Source organism: Peromyscus leucopus, unplaced genomic scaffold (genome assembly GCF_004664715.2).
Source record: "Peromyscus leucopus breed LL Stock unplaced genomic scaffold, UCI_PerLeu_2.1 scaffold_113, whole genome shotgun sequence".
Taxonomy (NCBI): Eukaryota; Metazoa; Chordata; class Mammalia; order Rodentia; family Cricetidae; genus Peromyscus; species Peromyscus leucopus.
In genome coordinates this window covers 770,237-790,405 of record NW_023504259.1, presented here as the reverse complement: position 1 = coordinate 790,405, position 20,169 = coordinate 770,237, and the positions used below count along the sequence as shown (strand labels likewise).

Here is a 20,169-nt window from a genome sequence, read left to right as displayed (position 1 = left end):
CAGACAACCCTTAGCACTATAGTGTAACTTTTCTGGGAGCATCACGTACTTGGTCATGAAGTCCAGCACAAGGAATGCAAATAGGAAGATGGGCGTGAGCTCATTCCTCAAGGGCTGGATTTAGGCAATGAGTTCTCTCTTCTTTTTAATGTAAGCCTTTCTCAGTTGCAGGTCTAACTCAGCCTTGCATTGGTCTGCCCCCATCCTCTTCCTAGGCCTATGTAAAGCTCTTTGGCTTCACACCCTCTCCAATAACCACACTTACTCTAGGAAGTTCTGCTTTCTGAAATCCTTCAGCGTTTTTCAATGGTAGCATCAACATATTTCAATCACTGAACATTCAGCACAGAGCAGTTAAAGTAAATGGCCAGAGGGATGGGCACAAACACAAATTGATTGCTGTCATTAGTGGATGAGCTTTTGCGTCAGCGAGGCATCCATCGGGTTTCAGAACTACCCGCCAGAGTTTTCCCAGCTCATAACTAATGTTGGTTCTTAGCACAGTTTTAATGCTTCTGCTTTTGCCTGCTTTTTTCTCAATTTCTTCACCCTTCCCCAGCTGTTTCTTCTAGGACAGTAAGATATGAATACTTGCTGCAATCAGAATCCTGTCAGCAGAGCAAAAAACAATCAAAGCCCAGAAACAGCAGGGACTGCTTCCTGTCCAGTGTGCCTGGTCTACAGGCACCTTTTTGACTTGACACTTTGTGGTCAGAAATCAGAGGACAACTCAGAAATCCGTCTTGACAGATTCTGAAAATGGATTTTACCTCATTTTAAATCACCATTGCTTATAACCCCAGTAAAAACAACTCTGACCTGGAACAGCATCAATATGGAAAATTTGAGAATATGGACCACCCAGGCTGCAAGTACAACAGTGGGTGGTGTTGCCTGATGGTGCAAGGGAGTCATGAAGAGGATGTGGGATCAAGGAGATGGCTCAGTGGGTAAAAAAGCACTTGCTGCAAAAGCCTGATGACATGCTTTCAGTTTTGGAATTTACAGTGGCAGAGAAGACTCACAAAGTTGTCAGGCTTATTATGTTGGAGAGGATGTGGAGCAAGGGGAACACTCCTCACTGTTGAGTGGAATGCAAACTTGTACTGCTTACTCTGGAAATCAGTATGACAGTTCTAAGAAATTGGGATAAGTCTTCCTCAAGACCCAACTATCCACTCGGGCATATACCAAGGAATGCTCAATCTTACCATAAGGACACATGCTCAACTATGTCATATCAGCACTATTTGTAATAGCAAGGACCTGAAAACAACCTAGATGCCCCTCAACTGAGAAATGGATAAAGAAAATGTTAGACATATATACATGGAATACTACTCAGCAGTAAAAACAATGATATCAAGAAATTTTGCAGTCAAATGGATGGAACTAGAAAATATCATCCTAAGTGAGTAACCAACTCAGAAGGACAAACACCAGTATTGTACTCACTAGTGGATACCAGATGTGGAGGAAGGGGTGGCCAGACTGCAACCACAGCTCCAGAGAGGCTAGCTAACAGGGAAGACCCTAAGAGGGACACATGGATGACCCAGCGAAGGAGAAGTGGATGAGATCTACATGAGCAGACTGGGTGTAGGGGGTGGCAGAGGGAGAGGAGTAGGAATGAGAACATAGGGGACATGGGAGGGTCGAGCTAGAACAGGACAGAGTGGAGGGCAGGAGGGAAGATACCATGATATATGAGGACATCATGGGAATAGGAAGAGGCAGGTGCTGGGGAGGCTCTCAGGAATCCACAGGATAACCCCACCTTGGTCTGCTGGCAGTGGTCCAGAGGGTACCTGGACTAGTCAACTCTGGTGACCGGTCTAGCAAATACACTAACTATCATCATAGAGCCTTTGTCTAGTGACTGATGGAGGCAGAGACAGAGATCCATGGCCAGGTGCCAGACTGAACTCTGGGAATCCAATCAATGAGAGAGAGGAGGGATTCTGCAGGCGGTGACCGTCGAAATCATGACAGGAAGAAGTGCAGAGATGACAGGCTACATATTGGAGGCCATGAGCTGTAGACTAGTGGCTGTGAAGCCCCAGAGGACTGGACTAGGCCCTCTGGATATGGAAGATGGTTTTTGACTCGAACTGTTTGGGGAACACCAGGCAGGGGATTGGGATCCATCCTGGTGCATGGGCAGGCTTTTGGGAATCCGGTGCCTGTGGTGTGATGCTTACACAGCCTTGGTGCAGTGGGAAGGGGCTTGATCCTGCCTAGGCTCAGTGTTGCTGGGCTCTGCTGACTCCCCATGGGAGACTTGGATTTGGGGGATGTGGGTAGCTTGAGAGGGAGGGCTGGGAGATGGGAGGGGGAGGAGGTGGATCTGTGGGTGGTATGTAGAATGAGTAGAAAATTTTTAATAAAGAAAAAAAGTTGTCAGGCTTCTATTTGTGCACCATGGAGTACGTATACCTTCACCCAGCACAAATCAGATAGACACAAATACAATAAGGACAAAGAAAATAGACATTTTAAAAGTAAAACTAGAAGGAAGGGCTTGTAGATTTAGAGGATGAACCCTTCCTCTTCTGGAATTTTACAAGTTACTCAACCCCCAAGATCTCCATTTTGTTATGCGCAAATGTATATGGTTAAAATATGTACTTCATAGAGCTATTTTGAGGATGATTTTCATTAATCCAGTTATGTATTATTCATACATATGTTCCGAGAAATGCATTTTAGTGATTCTATATTGACTGTCATAAAGTACATTTAAACACAAACTATGGGGTACAATGCTCCTAGTGGACCATTGTATGTGTGGTCCCCTGTTGACTGACATGTGGCCCAGGGCTATGTAGTAACACATTGAGTGAATAGCCTTGCACATGGGTGAGTCATAACATGCATTAGCAATTTTTAGCACCACTTAGCTCCATGGACCTTTTGGTCATTTTGAATTTGGTTCTTCCTACACGTGAAACATGGTCTAACCTAGACTGCCATTCTTGTCTCAAGCACAGTGCTGTCTTGAATGACACTATGCCTTTGTGATTACCCCAAAGCAAGCTACTGTTGTCACTGCCTGTGTATGGAGTTCTCAAACAGTACCTGTCTCCGACGAGCGTTGAGTTTCTCTAAAGCAGGTCCCTTCCACAAGGCGGTTCAGGCGCTGCTGTTGATCAACTCTAAGATTTCTGGCTGATCTTCTCCTTTAGTTCCCTATTGGAGGACAACACCATCATATTCAACAGTGCACTGGAGAAACAGCCCATGGTGGGTAGCACTGTGGCTGATGGACAGGGAGCCTGAGCTGCCTCTTTTCATGAACACCTAGGACCTCCCCAGCTGGTACTTTAGAGAATCATTTAGAGATTTTCTAAGTGGTGTTTTGGAAAAAATCTAGGCCAGGGTTCCTGTTGAAATACACTATTGAGTCTCTGACATTTACAGACTATCACATAAGTGCCAGCCACTTTTGTGATTTTTCTCCAGAACAAAAGCCTTCTGAAAAATCCCTTCTTTTTACAAAGTCACAGATATAGGCAAAAGTCCAAGGAGATAAATTACTGCCCTTAGTTTTTCTCCTGTAACAAAGAAACAAAACAAAACAAAACAAAAAAAAACCTACATCAGTTTTATGATTTGACCAGCAGGAATATTGAGTGACCATGCAATTGCTACATCCCATAACTAACTATATCTTGAGCAAGGAGCACCTTTTGTTTTTTATGCCATCTCTCACAAATGAGAACATAACACTGTCCAGATTCTGGCCTACAGAGATTGAGATAATGATGGATAAAATTAATATTTTGTAACTTGTCTCAGGCTAATAGGATGTTAATTTAGTTTGAGATGACTGTGCTGCAAAGATTCCATGAGAGAGTGAAATGGTTTTCTAACCTTTAAGGGATTTTGTATGTTATGAAGCTTTATTAGCATCCTGTCATTTGAGGCTAGCAAAGTCAGCAGTATTCTAGTCAAAGCTGTACAGAGTGCTGCACAGCTGAGCCCTTAGAGACATGTTGAAAGTACTATCTATAACATGGATCCAGAAGTCAGAAAACCTGGGTCCAGTCTAGGCTGAATCTGTGACTAATGTTTCATATAGCTCATCTGAGTCTCAATTTCCTAACTGTGAAAGGGATTAGAATCTTGCCTGAGAAAATTCTATGACTCCCATTGGAGAGTCTCTATAAACATCGGTCAGCAATGGAAGCATTATCGAATTTGCTTGGTGACCATCTCTCTTTGCTCAGCTAACACTCCAAATGATCACTATGACCTGCACTCAAGGCTCTCACATTCACTAGCTTTGACTTGATTCTACACTTGCTCTGGCACTGAGCAGGACACTGTTCTCACCTGCTCCTGATTTGCAGTTGGGCAAGGCACTTGTGATTGACAAGTATCCCTGAGACTAGTAGTGTATTGTGTAATTTTATCTCATTTAATTCACTTCCCCCAGACTAAAACACATTTGAAGGATGAGTATTAATATCACCTTTCCCCATTCTACAAATGTAGAAACTCCTCAGGAGCATTAAGTTTGGAGTATAGACTCAATCTATCCTGTGCTAATATGAACAAAAAGAAAGTGAGAGGGCTGGGGAGATGGCTCAGCAGTTGTGAGCATTTATGCTCTTGCAGAGGACCCAGGTTTGTTCTAGCACCTCGTGGCTCACAACCATCTTTAACTCATTTCAGTGGATCTGGTGCCCTCTTCTGGCCAGTGTGGGCAGCAGGCATGCATATGTGCATATGTGTACATGTAGGCAAAAATTTACATACCAAATAATAAATAAAACTTTTTGAAAAAGAAAAAAAGTAACAGAAGGAGGATTTGGGTATCTAACAAGATGTTTGTACTCACTAATATGACAGTTAAACTTAATTCAACTTGATGCAATCACTTGGTAAATAGGCTTCTAGATATAGTGTAGAGACTGTCTTGATTGGGTTAATTGAGGTGGAGACTGCTACTCTGGATGGTACCATTCTGGGGAGATCCTAAACTGTGTATTTTTTTTAAAAAAAGTGAGCTCTGCACAAGCATTCATCATTCTCTGAGGTACTTTCTGACATGCTGTACATTGTCCTTGAACTGACCAAAATAAGCCCTTCCTTAAGTTGCTTCTGTCGGGATATTTTTGTCAAAGCATAGGAAACTGTGGAGCAGCTCCAACTTCTATAAAGGGTTCTATGAGGGGAAGAGGGGGGAGAAACTTACTGTAGAAGATAGCAGAGAAGGAAGAAACACAGGATAGCTCAGGAGGATCTGGATTGAAACCCAGTGTCCCTTCTGCCTCTCAAAAGGGCTTTTTACAATGCCAAGGGGCAAGGCAAAAGATCTCCCGTTGTTAGATAAATCACACTGCAGAGGCAAGGGTAGACCTTCAAACACCTGATAGCCACACCCGTGGTCAAATCATCCTTTGTGCAGCCTGCTGGTAAAGCAGCTCAGCAGATTCTTGGACCCTGAGTAAGTTTCACTAGGAGACCTCTGTGGGTCTTACAGCAAACGTCACTAGAACAATTAATACACATTAGAGAACAGAAATGGCCTTGAGATCCTGGTGATATGAAAATGCTGCACTAATGATACAGCTTGGATAATTTGCAAGGCCTTCATGCATAGGCCTCTGAGGGTCTCAACTCAGGCTTTCAGATCATAACTATTTATTACCACTGCTCATCTTTTATAAAATAGACTCAGTGAATCACAGCTTTGATGACCCTGAATGGAGTGGAGAAGAAGTTGAACACTGCATGGGCAGCTGCTCATGGCAATAATCATTGCTTCTGACTTCTAAGTCTGGGCAACCGGGGAAGAGGGAACGATATCCTCTGGGGATGAGAGAAAAGGGAGGAAGAGGTTTGGAACTCATCGATTTTGAGGCTAGTTTTTACAGGGTATGGTTAAGATATTAAAATCAGAGATGAGATCATGAAGATGAAATTTCACGAAAATTCTAACTGATTTTCAGGTGAAATTTGGATATACTTATCATCACACATGTCTTCACCAAATCCAGTGGATGTACTAAAAGAAGCAGATCTACATTTCTCCAAGAGAATTTATAAAAGAGTTTGCCACCCCACCTCTTTAATGAAACTCTGAAGACTCAACATGATTGGACAAAGGGAAATTAGAAAGCCTTTTTCCAACATTCTTGGCTTCTTCTGTTTTCCTGCAAACAGACTTAGCAGCCACGAATTCACACTGCTCAAGAAGGCCCAGCAACTCTGCATGTGTTCTGTGACTGAGATATGACATCTTAGCACACAGGTAAAGACTTTGGCTGTAACCACCCTCTGCAATGTCTGGCTTATAGTCACTGAGGCTGGGGTCTTGGTTCACTGGCTGACATGCAATGAAAGAAGGAGAGAGATTGAAGAAGGGACAAAGGTTCTCAACCTTCCCTTTGCTGCGACCCTTTAATAAATATAGTTCCTCATGTGCTGGTAACCCACAATCATAATTTTTTCATTGCTATTCATAACTGTAAATTTGCTACTGTTATGATTGTAATATAAATATCTGATACTTCTGATGGTCTTAGGCAACCCTGTGAGAAGGGTCTCAACCCACAGCTTGAGAACCATTGGTTTAGCACTTCTCTGAAAACGGTTCTAATTCAGGCTCAGCAAGGCCAGTGCAGTAACAGAAACGTTCAGCACCTCTAGACTGAAGTTAACTCTTGGCTTGTGGATCTGCCAAGCTGGGCCACCACTCCCCACTGGTTTGGCAAATATTTCTATAAAGCATCAGATAGGAAATGTTTTAGCTTTGTGGGCCATTCAGCCAGTAGAAAAAAAATCAATGAGTATGGCTGAAATTTAATAAACTTCATTTACAGAAATTGGTAGTGGGTAGATTTGGTCAAGAACTATTGTTCAAGAACTCCTGAACCAGAAGGGCCTCTGGAAGCTTTGTGGTGAGTGATAATGGCATGTGTCATGGAAGCTGATCTTTCGCGTGTTCAGTTCTGGAGAGCTTCAGGGCCCAGTCCCTGAACTACTTCTGTCCTTAACTAAACAGACCTGTGGCTTTAATGATCAATTTTATACTGACAGCTCTCAAATTTGTTTTTCCAACCTCGACCCACCTGCTGACCTCCGAACACATCTGCTGACTATATGAAACATCCCATGGCTGACACGTCCAGAGCTGAACTCCTGGGCTCCTGCCCAAATCACACCGCAATCTGCCTGTTAATTGCTTAGGTCCCAAATTGCCCATTCTTGCTTCTTCTCTTTTGTACAACTATTTAAAGCAAGGAGACACCGACTCCCTTCTCCAAATATAATTAACACAGAACAAAACTAATCTTATTATCTCTTGCTTAAATTATTAAAACAGCCTCCCAAGTGATCTTCCAATATGCCTCATTATAGTGTTTCCAATCCAGAACTCATGTTAGTCACCACTCATAACCCCACATAGCTTCCAACACAACTCATGTAGTTCAGTGAGAACCCACAAAAGTCTATTTAATCATTTATTAAGGGGTGCGGTGGAAAAACAGACTCACGAATACAAAACAAGGATGCTGCTGCTGCAGATGCTGCTGGTCAGCTGCTGCTGTCTGTCATTCCACCAACGTCGATGGGACCAACTGCAGGCTCGCTTCTCCTCAGGCCACCCAAAGAGCGCACAACCCCTATTCTCTGCTCTGAAGCAATCACGTACGCAGGCAAGACCATATCCTAGGGTTTCTAACCCAAAGCCACTGGCTGAACGGAATGAGTTCCCACAACACTCCAGTTCTAGACAGCCTCCTGGAGTCACCTATTGCTACTGTCTTCACTTATTCTGATGCTGCCACATTACCCCATGGTTCACTCAAAGCTCAAATCTACTCTGACCTCAGGATGCTCTGACGAGTAGTTCTTTATCAAATATCTACATGGCATGCCCCTGGATCCCTAATATAGCTTCCTTCAAATGTCATCATTATAATTAAAGAGATCTGCTTTTACCATGTTTAAAAATAGACTTCATTCCTCTAATCTTGCTTTATGTAGACAGTCTATCTATATAGCCATTCTATCACCACTTAACCTGCTGTCACCTTACACATACTATGCACGCATGCATGCATATATATCTATTTCCCCCTCTAAAATTTAATATCACAAGGGTTAGGGTTATATTTGTTCTATTCATTGCTGAATCATAAACAAAAGAAAAAACCAGCTTGTATCAGACATTGGTAAATATTTTTCAGGTGTTTGAACACTGAAACATGGTATACCTATATATACTGACTACTGGAGTAGGTTTTTGAGTGAAACACTAGGCTGGTAGGCTGGTCTTAGGAAAGCTGCAGTTGGTAATATATATGTATCAGCTTTATTTCTGGCTCTTTAAAAAATTTTCTTTTTCATTTATTTCTCTTGTATATTCTTAGACAATGTGAGAAATATACAAATTGTCCAGTTCTCCATTTCATATACTACTAATGGCACAAATTGCTAAGTTCTGTGTTTTGTAATAAGATGATCATTTATTCAGTGCATATCATAAGCTGAGCATGCACTGGTCGGTTTTCATATAATATTGTGTTGAATCCTTGCGCAGCCTAATGATGTGAGGGCTTTCACTGTTTCCATTTCCCAGAGAGGCTTCTCCAGAAGGCACATTACAAATGGCTGCCCTGAAATTGGAGCTGGTCTCTGAGCACATTTTCCCATCTGTTTTACTACTTTGTTGTTGTCTCTTCTCTTCTTCCAACCCAGTACTGAATGACCCACTTCTGGACTGTTTAAAGCTGTTTATATCTATTAGCCTGTACCAATAATGAGGATGGATTTATCTTCTCTGTTAAGTGACAAATAAAAAAGTATCTCCTCTTTGAAATCATTCATCAGGAACCAGGGAGTAAGGCAGGGGCTGCTTCTTCAGCCACAGCTATTTCCCAAACATTTGTTCACTCAGAGTTAACTTTTTCCTTCTTGGGATACATGACCATTTTTATCAAGATATGGCTGATGGATTTGCATGGAGCAGAGGTTCGCCACTGTGTTGTGTGTGTAATGTAGGCAGCCATGGAGGAGAGAGGGGCTATGGAGTTGGGGATGCTAGAGAGCATCTCTACCATCAGTGGAAGGCGAGGTGCTCAGACTCCAGCCAGGCTGCTGTCTATGTTTGCAGAGTGAAAGACTTGAACTAGACAGCCTTAACAGTGTCTTTAGCTCTCACACTCTGGTATCCTAAACAACTGAGTTAGAATAGATGCAGCTCTTGTGGTCTTTTTAAAATTTAGATGTGCTTCCTGTAACTGAATACTAGCAGTCTGGAATTAGCCCCATACCTGAGAGCATCTAGTGCTTCTTAGTACCTTGGGTTGAGAGCCCACATGGAGGGACTGCTTAACATGGACTTGTTAAAATAATAAAATTAAGAAAATAAACATGCATGATCATACTCCTGGGTGACTTTGTTTATGGCAGTCATGTTGACAGCATTACATTTCATTTAATCCCACAATAAGCTCCTGTCCAGCAGATCACAATAACAGAAAAAACAGATCCCAGTGGACAAAGTAGAACCTGCTTCCTGCCTGCTGGTTTCAGAGGCTGTGGCTACAGGCTGGCCCCTCACCTTCTTATTGAAACATAATGTTCCTCACATCTTGTTATCACTTAGCTGCACTTATATATGCAAAGATTCCAGTGAGGCCTGGTGCTTTCCAGTCTCCTGGACAAGAGTGGCATTAAAGTCATACCCGCACAGGGGATATTCTTTCCATTGGCACTGGTGTCTCCTCACTCAAGACACATCAGGTAAGAGCTTCTTGTAACAAAGGAAAAAGAAACTCCAGCATGCAGTGTCAGAGCTTTGCAAGTAAAGAAAGGAAGGCGTAGCAGGTAGTGTCCACGCTGGGCTGGCTGACATCCTCCCTGCAACAGTCACGGTCAAGCACTGATGCAGAGTCAATTGGCTTTGCTGAAGTGGGAGTAATTTAGAACCACTTGGCCTTCACTTAATCAACTCTTCAGTCCTCCATTTAGGTTTTAAGAATTGTCAAAAGCATAATAAAGCATCCTTCTGTTTGCACATTTGCTGGAACCAATGATTTAAAATCCAGAATTTTGTGAAGGTAGGTCCTGAAAAAGTGTAGCACACACTTCCTGCTCATAGGTGAGAAACTGCATCTCCCAAGAGCCAGCTACTTACTCCAACAACTCTGTGCTTGGTATTTCCGACTGTGACTATCTCCTGGCTGAGGATCAAGAAAACAAAAATCCCAGCTATGTCTCTTAAAGAACCAGAATTACATGTATGGAATGGCTTAAGGGTTTATAACAACATGAGTCAAGTCCTCTAGAAGCATTCTCTGCCCCCTGCTGATGAACTTCATGTGCCACTGAAGTCTATAGTTCTAATGTAGTTTCTGGTGGTGCTTAAGATCTGAAAGCAAATCGTCATGTCACCACCTGGCTCCTGTCTTTTCTAACCTGTATACTTTCTTACCTTACTTTCAGCCTTACACATGCAGAACCAGTCTCATGGGGTGGATGGAGCAGTAGCTGAGGGCTAAGCAGGTTTAAGGCCAGGTTCTTCCCTAGGCTACTTCTGTCTCTTTGGAAATAACACTTGTGCCTACCTCAAGGGATGTGAGGAAATGAACTTGAATAAAGTTTATGAATTGTCATCCATTAAAAGTCATGTGCATGGACACAAAGAACACACACAGACAGACGAAGAGAGAAAGAGAAACAGACAGAACAAGCAGCAGGAGATCCCACAAAAGCCCAGAAGAAGTCCCTTCTAGTCTTGATTACAGAACAGGACTAACTGGCAGATCCCTTCCCTGCTTCCCGCCTTTACTCCTATGTCCTTTTCTATAAAATATGAAGGTGATGAATCTAATCTGTTCTTAGCAAAGGAAAAGCAGGCCAGGTCTCAGAAGAGATGACGTGAACAAAGTTCTTTTCCAGATTCAGAACATATTTGGGATGGAGATACATGAGGTTTTGAAATGGTTGTAAGTGACATTTAATGCAAAGTCCTGTAAAGGGGGGGGGCTGCTGTCTCCCCCGCTGGGAGCCTGTTGGTTTACAATCATAAAGGTGACAGGGCATGCTCTGGTGCCAATCATTGGCCAACCCCTTGGGACACAGAAGGTTGTTCCTTCCCTTTCTTACAGCTCTCACTGGAACTTATACTGCCTCAGGATTCGCCATGCTTTAACAATTGGGGTGCCTCTCTCTGAACTCAAAAGGTATCTGTGTGAAATACAGCTTCACAGAAGAAAACAAGACAACCCCTGCACACAACTTTGTTTAGGTTCTAAATGTGGAAGAAGTCAAGTGCATTTTAGCTACAGATCCCTGAGAGATCACCTAGAACAGCTGTCCACCCCCACAAAGTCCCATTTCAAGGAATGAGTTACCAAAAGGCTTCCCTTAAAGACTATCTTTTGGAAGGTCTTCTGCTGATGCCAATGAGCTCACAGCTAGCCCTGCTGTTACATCACTGGATCACTAGGGGTCAGTAGCAGAGATGTGGGTAACTTACAAAATCGGGCGAGACTGGAAATCTTCCTGGTTCATCCTCTCAGACTGTCGGATTTTCAGGATTTCAGTGTAGCTCAGGTTCTGCAGTTTGCTTTTGAACTGGTCCAGGGAGCTAGGCTTGGTTGTAAGCGCTCTCATAACCTGCTCCTTCACCACCTGCATTACCTGCAATGAAAGGAAGGCCATTATATCCCCAGGGCTAAGCTTTCCTGGTCAGAAAAGACGCCCATGTCAGCTCCTTACTCCCCTGGGTGCACAGTGTGACCTCTGGGCTCCAACCTTGAGTATGCTTTCCTAAAAGATAAACTTCCATTATGTAAACTTCGATTTCTCACGCTGTGGAACCACAAGAAAGAAAATGGGCTATGCTGGAGTGAAGGGCAGGGGAGAGTGCCTATTGCTCTATATATTATGTGACAGCTACTGATATAAACTATAAACAGTACAAAACACAGAGTCAGAAAGGAACAAAGGCCAAACCACAGCTAGAAGTCTGCATATTAATTATTTCTTCCAGGAGAAAATTGCTGTGATACAATTAACTGTGAGGTTTGGCTGGCAGCAATTCAAATGGATGTGTATAGATACCTACACCTCGCAGACCTTTCCCCCACGTTGTTAGGGCCTGATGTTCATGCAAATTATACATTTGGAAGTGGGCCTGTGCTCTTTCTCTTGAGTCAGCAACTAGACAGAGGGTTCATTATATTAAAACAGACATATCCCATTGGAAACTTCAAGAAAAAAAAAGACATGGTAATGTATGCCTCTGGATAAGCCTTGTTCACAAGAGGCATTAACCATTGCCTCTATTAATATAGATTCATCTTCATCAAAATACATAAAGCAAAAAGGGTCAGAGGACCAACAGAGACATCCAAAGGGCTTGTAATCTTACTGCTGCTCTTCATCCTCCATTACAAATGAGAATAACAAATGTTACACTCTAGTGAGCATGTACCAAGTGCCTGATGCCCTGATAGGCCCTTTACATGGGTGTGTGCCACATCTTCTCTTCCTTTACCCACTTAAATCTACAAGCAGGTATTACCAGCATTTCAACTCTATGAAGAAACTTAAGAAATTAGCTTAACATTAATCACATACCAATCACAGTCGGTTGGTATGTAGAAGAGCTGAGATTTGGCCTCAAGTTTGTAAATACTACCACTTCTTTGGCCATCCTTCCTTAGTGCTGCTTAGGAATTTAAAACATAAGCCAAAACTGTATATGTGCATCTGCTTTATGATGACTTTGGTACTAAGGACCTTGTTATGCATCATCTCCTGTAATCCTCCCTCCAAAAAGAAGTATAGGATATGAATGTTGTACACACAAAGGAACTGAGGGGAGACTGATGACTTGTCTAACACACTTATCTAGAAGCATTCCAAGGGAACAAGTATGGTGGCTATACTACAGATGTGATGTTGAACAAATATGAATCAGATACAGACTCTGCCTTCTCTGAGCTAATGGGCTAATGAGAGACATGGACAAGGCCCAAGATCATCATAGAATAATTATGGAAAAGATAGATGGTTAGGCTCTGCTGGCAGGTAGGAGACATTTTATTCAAGGTCCATTTGCTATCATCTCCACAGGAAGAATGGGTGATCAGCTGGTGCACACTTGGACAAATGACCTGGAACACCCCACACATCAGCAGCTCTGAACCTGGGCTACAACTAAATAAGAACTGACTATCTAAGCATCATTCCATGCTCCAAGAGAGGACACGTTCCAGCTGACCTTTTAACTGCATCTGCTTGTCTACTCTGAAAAAATTGTTAATTTGGGATGTTTTACAAGTTTGAAATCCCAAACATTTCATGCCATGTGCATCATGAATGGCTAAATTTGGTCAACACTGATTACTCTGCTTTATCGTCAGGGGTTACTCTTTCTCCATTTAGGGAGCCTTGAAGTGAAGCCAGTGAGATAATGGTTTCCCAATGTTATTTGCTCTTCTGGTGGGTGGTTGGATGTGCAAGAGAGAAAGAGGTACAATGATTAAAATAAAGAAGTGATATTTTAAATTGGATCAGAATAAAACTGAGAGTGTGGAGCTAGCCCTACTCCCCTTATTTTATAAACGAAAAACTGGAAGTTCAGAGAGCGAAGTGATTTGCCCACTGCATGTATTTAAAGGAGGTATCCCAAAAGACGGCAATTTCCATATTTTACCTGCCTAGACTCATGCCAGGGCTTATTCATGATCATGTGATCCAAACTGCCCAATGAACACCCTTGTCTAGATTATTCCAATTTAACCTGAGATATAGCCAAAGCCTTCATTTAGAGGATGATGGGAGACAGAGAGATAATGCAACAGACTCAGGCAAAAGATAGAAATGTGAGTGCAGAGAGTATCAATAGTGATGATCTGCATTCAACCAGAAAGGCACTCTAACTTTACATTTTGGTGTTTGAGGTACATGAATCAAATTCTATTTTCTTAAGTTGATATGAATGGGATTCTTGCCATTCACATCCAAACTCTCAACAAATACCCAGTGAAGGGAAGATGAATAGAGTTGATGGGACTACTTTAATAAGAAGACAGGTAGGCTGGAGAAATGGCTGTGATTCAGAAAATGGCTGCTCTTCCACAGGACTTGGGATTGTTTCCCAGTACCCACATGGTGGCCCAGAACCATCTGTAACCCCAGTTCTAGGGAACCAAGTGCTCTCTGGACTCTGTGGGCACCAGCTATACAAGTGGCACACAACATACTTACAGGCAAAACCACCCATAACACGAAATAAAATTAAAATAACAAAAGAAAATTACTCTTAAATTCACCTTTATATACCATGGTTGAATTCTTGCTTGGAAATAATGATGGTCTCTTACCAAATGCACGGACACGTTCCTAGTCACATCTGATGCTTAGAGCGTCATTAACTCCCGGTACAAGATTACTATCCCCTGGGTGGAAGAATATCTAGTAGAAAAGCCCTTTAAATTCTCCTTTCAATTTGAAAAAAAAAGCAGCATAAAACTTTTCCTAAAGGTAGGTGGTTTGACTGGCATCTGCAGCCAGGAGGAGGAGTAAAAGCTGTGGGCATGAGGCACAGAACAGCAGTTGGTGGAGTCCAATATGGGATGCACTTGCCCACTCCTGGCTCACTGTCATTTTGTGCTGGCCCTAATAAGTTCAACTCTTACTCTTTATGCCAAGCAAAAGAAGAAAGAGCCCACAGGTTGTCTTTTGATTTGTTTGTTTTTTGTACGATGATAAAATACCAAGTTAAACATCTCTCTGGGTCTTTGCAAATTAGCTTCTAGCTTCTGTAGTTTTTAATAGTTAATGGTGTGAAATCTCAGCAAGTCATGTATAAAACTTAAAATAAGATATTTTCAGTTACCATTGTTGATTGTTTCTTCTTTGAAGAACATGGCACCAGTTGCCTTTTATTTGAAAAACTTCAGATAATAAGGCAGAGGTATCAGCAAATGAATGGTGAAATATTTTACTTAGATACTAAAGAGAACACACTCTTCGAATCTACATTTGCTGTTGGCATTGGTCCAACATTCAAGTGATGTCTGTAGCATGAGGATACTAGGGTATGAGAAGTCCTCTAGCACATGCTGTTTTCTGTAAGGTCTTATCGAATAAAAATGTGGGATTCCATAAGACGTCTGTACTTGACATGGAGAAAAGTTTTGGCCCCTTGGAGGACTGTTTAAAGCACTGAACCAGACAGGCTTGGGTAAGTCACTCTAACTACTGTTCATTTAAATGTGTTCCTGGGTCTACTCCAAGACCTACTGAGCCTCCCTGTGTTCCTAGTCTAGTATCCTCAGGCCTTGTCTTTATGCCTGCAATCTTCATACATCATCAGTCACTCTCTCACCCATCAAATGGTTTCAAGCACCTTCTCAGGCAAGGTGCCGAGGGACACTGAGAGCCTTGTGCTAAATGAGCTCTCGCCTGCACTGACCTCCCAGAAGAGAGAAAGTGATGTCAGAGCACAGCAAGGGCCCACACATTCATTCGGCAAATACCACCAAGCCACTCTCAAATGATGTCAGCACATGGACACAGCACTGGGACTTCAGCTACAGACTGAGAAGTGGCCACATGCAGACACGCTGTGGTAAAGGAGGCCATTCTTGAGAAACAGCATGAGCGAGCTTTGAAGGCAGAAGGGAGCACAGCACTGTCGAGAGTGGAGAAGAGGGTGTGGTAGTCTCTTGGCAATTTGCTAAGCAGTGTTAACAGAGGAAAAGCACGTGGCTTCAGAGTCAGCAGTGCTGTGGATATCGCTCTGTATAAATAAAATGCTGATTGGCCAGTAGCCAGGCAGGAAGTATAGGCGGACAAACAGAGAAGAGAATTCTGGGAACAGGAAGGCTGAGTCAGGAGACACTGCCAGCCCACCGTCATGAGTACCAACATGTAAGATACTGGTAAGCCACAAGCCATGTGGCAACTTATAGATTAATAGAAATGGGTTAATTTAAGATGTAAGAACTAGATAGCTAGAAGACTGAGCCATTAGGCCAAACAGTTTAAATAATATAAGAGTCTGTGTGTCTATTTATAAGTGGGCTGCGGAGAAAACTTCAGCTACACAGCAGTGTTTATTGCAGAGTCTGGCTCCACCACCACTCACCAGCTGGGCTGGACAAAAGGCTCAGCCTCTCTGAATCTGTTTCCTTATCTTCAGCAGAGATATCACCTGTCCTAGTTAGGGTTGTCATTGCTGTGATGAAACATCATGAGCAAAGCAACTTGCAGAGGAAAGGGATTATGTGACTTATGCTTCCACATCACTGCTCGTCACTGAAGGAAGTCAGGACAGGCACTCAAACAGGGCAGGAACCTGGAGGCAGGAGCTGATGCAGAGGCCATGGAGGGGAGCTGCTTACTAACTTTGCTCTCCCTGACTTGCTCAGCCTGCTTTCTTATAGAACTCAGGAACACCAGCCTCACCCAGTGTAGACTGGGTCCTCCCCCATCAAGCACTAATTAAGAAAATGCCCTACAGGTGTGCCTATAGCTCAGTTTAATAGAGGAATTTTCTCTACTGTGGTTCCCTCCTCCCAGTGTCTCTAGTTTGTGTTAAGCTGACATGAAACTAGGCAGTACATCATCTGTGGTCAGATTTAGGGAGATGCTGAACATTGAGGGCAGTATCTTATAAGGCTCCATCTTAGCTAAAATTTGAAAGATAGCTTGCCTAGAAATATAATCTCCTTTTCAGCCTGCAGGCATGCACACCTCACATGATGGCTCTATGTATTCACAGCACTTAGAGGGAGATCATGATTATATTCAGGCTGCAGTGCACAGAATTGGTTTTGACAGATTCCATGGGGATATTTTCTTTAAAGAGTGTGCCCGCTCTCACCCTGAGTAGTTTCAGGGCTTTAGGGTTGTTTTGTTTTGTTTTGTTTTTTACACTCTTCAGCTATACATCCTGCCTTGGTGTGACCACTACATTCCTCTGGTATGAGGCCTGGCTGTGTGGGCTTACAGGCTGACTGTAAATAAAGATGGCTGTTCTGAAGTCACAGAGGCCTAGTGTCAACCTCTGGCCTCTCACAATTTCATCATGTGTCTGCAATTACAGCAGATGGATCAGAAACATTTTCTTCACTGATAAATGCAAAAATGTTCTTCTCCATCTCACGAAGAATATGATTTCCTTTGGCATCATTAACCATACTTTGTCTCCATTTCTTCAGTGTGATTCTCCTGGTGCTCTGAGATTCCTTCCTTTATCACATCTGTCTGAAGCAACAAGGCCTAATTTGTAGGCAAAAACCAGTCTGTGTTTGATGGGGGCAGTGAGGCCCTTGTACCTCTTTCTCTGTACAGCATCATTTCATAGTCTAATAAATAATTGGCGTCTATGTAGGTGGCACATTCTGTCAAGGAGCTAAGAAGCCTGAGCTGAGAAAATGAACAGTTTTCTGGAGACTAAATCTTCCCAATGGCTTTACTATTTTTCAGTTAGAGTTCTGGGATCTCATTCATCCACAAGCCAAGGACTGTTCTCTAGAGGTACCACACACTCATCTGTCAAGCAGCCTCAATGGTGAACTCTGAACTAAGGATCATAAAACATGGGACCATTAGGCTTGGAGGCTGCATGCTCATTAAAGCTGGACAGTTGTTAATGCAGGGTGGAGAGATGTTGACTCTGCCTCCTGACTATTCCTTCTGCTAATGTCATATCATTTGCACTGACCCCTCCCAGAACCACCTTCCCACATCTGTCCTGGTTTGGCCAGTAGACTATAGAACTGACAGTCTAATGTGTTACTGGCTGTGATAGTGTTAATGGTCAAGTGGACGGAAGTCTAGAATCACCAGGAGATGGCCTTCTGGGCTGTCTTTGGGGTATTATCTTGATTACTTTAATTAAGGTGGGCTGACCCACCTTAATTAATATAGCTGGGCGAAAATTTTGGACTGTGTAAAAGTGGTGAGAAAGAACTTAGCACTGGTATGCAGAATCATCACTCTGATTCTGATTAAGGATGTGATCGGTGCAGCTTCCTCAAGCACCTGTGACTTTCGGGTCTGGCAGACTGCATCCTGGAGCTGGGATCCAAAAGAAACCCTTCTGCCCAATATTTTTGCTTGTTTGTTACAGAACTTGACCGCACATCAGAAGGAAACTAAGACACTTTCCATCGTCCCATATAACACACTGTCTTCACTGAGTCCAGCACTTGAACTCCGTGACCTCACCACACTGAGCGCCTCTCAGCACCTTGGCTTTCCCTCTCGTGCCTCTCTGCCTGCTCTCTTTCCTCCTGCCACAGAGACCTTCCTTTCTTCTTTTAGGTTCTGCTTTGGAAGACACCATGTCTGCTATGCCTCCCTCCTCCCACCTGAGATCCAAGCCTTCATCTCCCACTGAAGTCCTCCTTGCATCACAGTGGACAGTCCTCGTCTCCTCTGCTTACTACCCTCCAGAGCCTGTGCACAGTCATGTAGCATTAGCTGGGGAAATATCGGTTTTATTTATGTCTTAGAGGCTCATCACACGGCCCAAAGAAAGAGCCAGCCTCTAAAGCAATAGTTTCCAACCTTCACAGGAAAACAGAGTTTAGGATGAGTTCCGTCAGGCTCAGCCCTGGAGACTTTAATTCTAGAATGTATTCTAGAAGTGGGGTTCTATTTTTCAGTACATTCCATGCCAATGTACAGCTGGGGTTGAGGAATCCTGGCTTGAGAAAAGAGGGAGCAAGGAGAGAGGCGGGAGGACTGCCCTGCCAGGAGGCTAGCAGGGCTGCCCCTGCCCTCAGCATGCCTGCTAGTGTGACTTACAGATGCCATCCGAGGACTGGAGTCATTATCTGCCACTGTCTACCAGTCCCTAAAATGTGGACGGCATCATTGCCCTTGTCAAGGACAGTCAGGTAACAAGAGCAATCAGCTATTGCCAGGGAACTGGCTGCTCCCAGCCTCTTTGGGCAGGCTCCTCAGATGCCACCTCTCCTGGGGTCATAACCTGTTTCCTGGGCTCTCTCTCTCTCTCTCTCTCTCTCTCTCTCTTCTCTCTCTCTCTCTCTCTCTCTCTCTCTCTCTCAGGTAGTCACAGAGGCCATGTTGAAGGCATCTGGCTATTTCAATCAGGAATTCTTTAACAAGGGCAGCCAACATTTTTTCCCAAGAAATTCTCTGTTCCTTGGGCAGCAATCAGAGTTAGCATCCCCAAATACTTGATGAGAGCAGAGCAGCCACTGTGTATTAATCCTGAGCAGGTAAGCTTGTGGGCTGGCAGAGTCAGGCAGGGCTCAGGGAGGGGAGGGCAATTGTGGGAGTACCAAAGGTGATTTTTTCAAGTGTACTCTGAGAGCAAAACAGATGGTGAGGAAGGGAGCTGCTATTCAGCTCTTCCCCTGACTCTGGTTTGTGCTTCTGATAAAGCAGGGCAGCTTCAAGCATCCTGCCAATATGACCATTGTCTGAACAGAGATCTCGAGGACCTTGGTGTTAGCCCCCAAATAGCTCGTTATATAATGGCTGACCCTGCAGTGCCGTGCAGATGCTGATACAGAGATGCACAGTTCGGAAGACCAAGGTGGGTAACATTAACAGCTGCTCTCCTCTTCCTGAGAAGGCCTTTTAATTTAAGGTTAAGGCATTTTTATAGCCGGTAAAAATAGTAAACCTTTCAACCCGTGATTCATGCAAAAATCAATCAGCGCTAGGTTCACAAAAGAGCATCAAATAGGGAAGCACATCCTCCTCCTTCCCTCAGCCTCGGCAGGAAGCCCAGCCATGGAGGAAGCAGGAGAGGGGAGGTCAGGAACCACAACCTTCTGGTTGTAACTTGTCCTTGAGCCCAGGGTGATCAGGAGGCAAGTAGCTGTGTGACAAACCACTCTGCCCCACCGAAACAGGGAGCCAAAATTAACATGGGCAATCAGGCTAAATTTGCCCGTTAGCTAATTGAAGGCCCCGGTGGACAAGAGAAAGCTATTTTCACCAGATTGGATAGAATCAGCCTCAGGCAAAGAGGAATTCATGCCAATCACATTAGAGGGTGGCTTTTAGTCCACAGCTTTAAATAAACTGACAGGTCAAGCAAGTCAGTCAAAACCTATGCGCGTGTGTGAAGGGGCTTTGGGGTCCTTGTAGTTTTTCCTCTACTGGGATTGGGTAAAAGGTTAGAATATTTTTAGTAAGCACACACATTTA

The 20,169-nt window shown here is 43.5% G+C and overlaps 1 pseudogene; it reads right to left on the bottom strand.

Annotated features, from left to right (window-relative positions):
* LOC114685734 overlaps positions 1–20,169 on the bottom strand; it is a 318,181-nt pseudogene that overhangs the window by 33,108 nt on the left and 264,904 nt on the right.